Source organism: Neoarius graeffei, chromosome 23 (assembly GCF_027579695.1).
Source record: "Neoarius graeffei isolate fNeoGra1 chromosome 23, fNeoGra1.pri, whole genome shotgun sequence".
NCBI lineage: Eukaryota > Metazoa > Chordata > Actinopteri > Siluriformes > Ariidae > Neoarius > Neoarius graeffei.
Genome location: NC_083591.1, coordinates 8,078,918 through 8,084,917, shown reverse-complemented (window position 1 = coordinate 8,084,917; position 6,000 = coordinate 8,078,918). Strand labels below are relative to the sequence as shown.

Sequence of the window (6,000 nt, the reverse complement as noted above, 5' to 3'; positions counted from 1 at the left end):
TCCTTCTTGAGAATGAAACTGTTTTGCTGAGTCAGGTTTTGGGTAAACTGACATTTTTCTATCGCTGTACCAGCAGTGTGTGTTCATACAGTTTATATAGTACAAGCTTTGATGATAAATAAAAATCAAACATGTAGGATGAGTAGGGTGCATCAGTTGCCCCCTAAAAAATGAAAAGTTCCTCCGATCATGATGCATTTTTGTTTTTATGTTCCTTTTGGTAAGAAAACACACTGGGTGAAATATTTTGACAAAATTCAAAAGTTTAATGGTGGCACCCGGAGCTCAAAGTTATGGAAAAAGCTGCTATTTTATGACTTTTATGACAAAATTTCGATCACTTTTCATGAAACATTATGGCACTTTATAGAGTATACCAAATATCTTAGATACTGTAGACAGTATGTTTAGAATGTCTAAAAATATTTGGAGGTTTATTTTAGGGTGTCACTAGCATTATTTATCAATGTTATAACCCTGGTTTTAAGCTTGCCGCCTATGCATATGCTCGCCCCTATTAAATGCAAAGGTTCTTAACATGATCTCTGGGTCACAAGAAATCAATAAATGGAGTCCAACATTGTGATTCAAACCTTACGCGAAAACATAAAATAAGCGTTTTTTGGCAAAAAATGAACCTCATGGTGCCACCATTACACTTTTGAATATGGTCAAAACATTTTACAGGATGTCTTTATTGGTGAAAAGGAACACCCAGACAAAAATGCATCAGATTTTATGAAAGTGAGGGCAACTGATGCACCCTAAGGATGAGGCTAGGTTTTTTATTTTTGTTCCATGTCTCTCCACGATGTCCCAAGTCTCCCAACATAATGTCCCATGTAATCTGTGGTTGATTGAAGAGAGCAACTGGACTTGCTTGAAGATTCTTGAAAACGTTTCGCCTCTCATCCTAAAGGCATCCTCAGTTCTGCCTGACTAATAGGGAGCATCCAGTATTTATCCTCTCATGGATCATCATAGAATCCGAATCGGAATGCTGATGGCTGCATTGTAGGTGGCTGATAAAAGATGTCATAGACACCCACCTCTGTTCAGTGATGGTCGTTCCAGGTTGACAAAAATGAACGATCCTCTCTGGCTAAGATGTCTGCCAGTTTTCTGGAAGTCCTCTCATACTCCCGCACCAGTCGAAGGGATCTCATCCCAAAGTGCGTAGAAACATATCTGTGAAGAATCTCAGTCATCCAGGTACATAGTAATCTGTGGTTGGTTGAAGAGAGCAACTGGACTTGCTTGAAGATTCTTGAAAACGTTTCCAGTATCCAGTATTTATCCTCTCATGGATCATCATAGAATCCGAATCAGAATGCTGATGGCTGCATTGTAGGTGGCTGATAAAAGATGTCATAGACACCCACCTCTGTTCAGTGATGGTCGTTCCAGTTGCTTTCTTCAACCAACCACAGATTACTATGTACTTGGATGACTGAGAATCTTCACAGATATGTTTCTACGCACTTTGGGATGAGATCCCTTCGACTGGTACGGGAGTATGAGAGGACTTCCAGAAAACTGGCAGACATCTTAGCCAGAGAGGATCGTTCATTTTTGTCAACCTGGAACGACCATCACTGAACAGAGGTGGGTGTCTATGACAACTTTTATCAGCCACCTACAATGCAGCCATCAGCATTCTGATTCGGATTCTATGATGATCCATGAGAGGATAAATACTGGATACTCCCTATTAGTCAGACAGAACTGAGGAAGCCTTTAGGATGAGAGGCGAAACGTTTTCAAGAATTTTCAAGCAAGTCCAGTTGCTCTCTTCAACCAACCACAGATTACTATGTACCTGGATGACTGAGTTTCTTCACAGAAATGTCCCATGTCTCATCTCTCATCTCATTATCTCTAGCCGCTTTATCCTTCTACAGGGTCGCAGGCGAGCTGGAGCCTATCCCAGCTGACTACGGGCGAAAGGCGGGGTACACCCTGGACAAGTCGCCAGGTCATCACAGGGCTGACACATAGACACAGACAACCATTCACACTCACATTCACACCTACGGTCAATTTAGAGTCACCAGTTAACCTAACCTGCATGTCTTTGGACTGTGGGGGAAACCGGAGCACCCGGAGGAAACCCACGCGGACACGGGGAGAACATGCAAACTCCACACAGAAAGGCCCTCGCCGGCCACGGGGCTCGAACCCAGGACCTTCTTGCTGTGAGGCGACAGCGCTAACCACTACACCACCGTGCCGCCGTCCCATGTCTCCTGACAAAAAAAAAGTGAAGCCTGAAGGCCGGTATATGAGACAAGCTGAGAAACTAAAGTTATAGTAAGAAGATACAGTAAATCCTCTGTTATGTAATAAAAACGAAACGCTAACTGCACAGAATTTCTTCACACGCAATCTACAAAAGCTGAAAACTTGTCCCAAGTCTGTCCACTCTCCTCTACATGAGACTAAAAAGGCAAAGGGTCATCACACCAAATACTGGCTCTGTTTCATTTATTACTGTTACTGCATTTCTTTTAGTGTCTCAGGCTTTTGCACAGAACTGTATATCTGTCTCAACAACAATACAAATCAGCACAACAGGTTTGAAGAACAAAACAAACCGGTGTGTGTGTGAGAGAGAGAGAGAGAGAGAGAGAGAGTCTGGGTTTCACTTCACTCATGTTGCTGAAGGTTCCTGTTGATCTTTTACATGTGGGCTCTGTCCCAAACAGCATGCTACATTACTAGATAGTGTGCTAAAGTAACATTTAGACTATTCCTCTGTGTAGGTACTACTTAGTAGGTCTATGTTAATATATGAGCACATGTAAGTCACTTATGACTAAGTAATATACCAAAATAATACTAATCAGGACGAGGAGTTGTGTGGCATTGAGCGGTTTGGGACAGAGCCCGTGTCTTTCTTCTTCTCACAGGCGGCAGAGTGACACAGGGTCAGCCTAGGAGAAGGGTGTACCGTAGGGTGTGTTCTCTGAGGAGACTTCGAGCAGAGAGAGAGAGAGAGAGCGAGAGAGAGAGAGCTGTCTGACCAGTCGAGCAGCCCTGGCTGTAACCCGGAAATCCCCCTCATGAGGGAAAATTTGGTCTGGACTTCGCTTGAGTTTGTTACCATGGTATTGCATGCGGTTTGTGCGCGCGCGCTGGAGCTTTGACAGGCAATGCATTGCGAGCGCTGGGGCTCGGGATTCCTGCATCTGCGCACAACACACACGCGCGCGCACACACAGGAAGGAGCAGAGAGTGGAGCCGCTGGTCAGGGTTTGAGGATTGAGGACTGAGGATTGAGGATTGAGGACTGGGGATTGAGGATTGAGGACTGGGGATTGAGGACTGGGGATTGAGGACTGGGGATTGAGGACTGAGGATTGAGGACTGAGGATTGAGGACTGGGGATTGAGGACTGAGGACTGGGGACTGAGGTAAGCGGGTCTGGGTCAGACATGTCTTTATCCCTTGTTCCATGTTTCAGGGTTTTTGGTTTCTGATCCATGAGTGCAGTTTATTTCAGTAATGAGGCTCCGGTGCACCGGTTCTTTCTCAGAAACAGCAGTGTGTTCTGTTCTTTAATTTTTTATGGTGTGAGGTGGAAAAAACCTGAAGGAAGTAAAAGACCCTGAAGTATCCAAAGAAACCTGGGTGAGACCATGAGAGAGAGAGAGAGAGAAGTCCAATTAGAACCCTTCTAGGAATCATCTCTCTCTCTCTATATATATATATATATAAATATATATATATATATATATATATATATATATATATATATATATGTGGGCGGCACGGTGGTGTAGTGGTTAGCGCTGTCACCTCACAGCAAGAAGGTCCGGGTTCGAGCCCCGTGGCTGGCGAGGGCCTTTCTGTGTGGAGTTTGCATGTTCTCCCCGTGTCCACATGGGTTTCCTCCGGGTGCTCCGGTTTCCCCCACAGTCCAAAGACATGCAGGTTAGGTTAACTGGTGACTCTAAATTGAGCGTAGGTGTGAATGTGAGTGTGAATGGTTGTCTGTGTCTATGTGTCAGCCCTGTGATGACCTGGCGACTTGTCCAGGGTGTACCCCGCCTTTCGCCCGTAGTCAGCTGGGATAGGCTCCAGCTTGCCTGCGACCCTGTAGAACAGCATAAAGCGGCTAGAGATAATGAGATGAGATATATGTATATATATATATATATATATATATATATATATATATATATATATATATATACACACACACATTTGTATCTCTCATATCTATCTATCTATCGAAGAACCTTTGGTATACCCATGGGATGGGTGGATAGACAGATAGATAGATAGAAAAATTGAAACCAATATAAACATGTTATATCTTGTCTACCTTTCATGCCACAGGGGTGTGTATGCTTTTTGTATCCACTGTAGACAGACAGACAGAAAAGACCATTCAGGGGCTCTTTAATGGTTCTTTAGTTAGTCATTGGCCTTCTAGAAGGGTTCTGGTTTTCTGATATGGAAAGACTCAGTCGTATGGTTCTGTATATAAACTCAAGGGAGAGATCGATAAATGAAACCAAACTTGTTGCCAGCCATGAAAGTAGTAAAGCTTTTCTGCTTCTGAGTTTAATACATGAACACCTCTGATAGATAGATAGATAGATAGATAGATAGATAGATAGATAGATAGATAGATTGATTGATTGATTGATTTCAAGGGCTCTTTAACGGTTCTTTGAATAGTTATTGGTTATTGGCTTCCAAGAAGGATTCTCCCTGGAATCCTCTCTTATAGGAAATCTGTCTGTCTCATGGATTCCCCAAGGGTTCTTTGGATACTGAAGACTTTTTTTCCCTTTTTTTTTTGTTTTACTCAGAACCCTTTCTAATAGAAAATTTATTCATGATCAAACCTTTATGGGTTCAATGAAGAGGAACTGAGCATTTAGGGTGTTGGCTAGACAGGAAGGCCCATACGAATGCAAAAAAAAAAAATTAACAATTCAAAGAACCCTTGGTGAACCTGTAGAATGGATTGATACATAGATAGAAAAGTGAGATTTCCAAATAGAATCCTTCTTGGAAGCCAATAACCATTAACCATCTAAAGAACCTTTAAAGAACCCTTGAATGTTTCTCTCTCTCTCTCTCTCTCTCTCTCTCTCTCTCTCTCTCTCATGAGTTCCCCAAGGGTTCTTTGGATACTTAAGATTTTTCTTGCTTCGATAAGGGCAGTTATATGGAAACTTTTCTAATCATATCGAACCTTTATGGATTCAAGTTCAACACAGAGCAACTGACTGGAAACCATATAAAGGATGCAATGTGTGTGTGTGAAATGTGTGTCTGTCTGTCTGTCTGTCTGTCTACAGTAGATATAAAAAGTATACACCCCCCTGTTACAGGTGGAAAAGATGTGACATGGTTTATCTTGGTTTCATTTTTTCCATCACAAATCCCTGCCATTTAAACAGAGGTGTGTAGACTTTTTTTTTTAAATATACACATCAGTCATGTCTATCATATTTATCTCTGTTTATCAGACTCTCTGTCTGTTTGTTCCATGTGGTCAGGTGTTAAATTGGGATTTGGGATATGGTAGAACCTTATGACTTTAATGGGTGCCAAAATTTTTGAAACAGTGCCTTTTTTTTTTATATGATATGGAACATGTTTTGGATATATCAATGAGCTTCAAGTCCTTACTTTAACTAACTACCTTTATTAGCCTCACCTAAACTAATGAAAACCATGAAATATTAGTATGTTGGAATATTTGTCATGTTTATGAGCGATTCTGCTACTAAATCGTTGGTTGGTACTGTATTTGCGTTATTCCCATGAGAAGTTAGTGGTTGTGTGCGATGTTGATGTCACGGGTTGACACCGCAGTGTACACTGATGCATATCAGGGATCATGAATACTTCAGGTATACGCACATGATATTATTTATATGTTGCTAATTCCTAGTAGAATCTGTTTATTTATACATTATGATAAAGCTAAAGATGATAAAAGTATCCAGATTTTTAACTCAAGTAAAAGTGAAAATTATC

General features: G+C 41.6%; 1 protein-coding gene across 4 annotated transcripts in view; it reads left to right on the top strand.

Moving 5' to 3' along the window:
- Positions 1 to 2,904: 2,904 nt before the first annotated feature.
- The window catches only part of LOC132871499 (death-associated protein kinase 2-like), a 53,070-nt gene continuing 49,974 nt past the window's right edge, over positions 2,905 to 6,000 (top strand). For all 4 annotated transcript variants that reach the window (XM_060905695.1, XM_060905697.1, XM_060905696.1 and 1 more), the window contains exon 1: positions 2,905 to 3,413. The gene's annotated coding sequence lies outside the window, so the exon portion shown is untranslated. The remainder of the gene's footprint in view (positions 3,414 to 6,000) is intronic.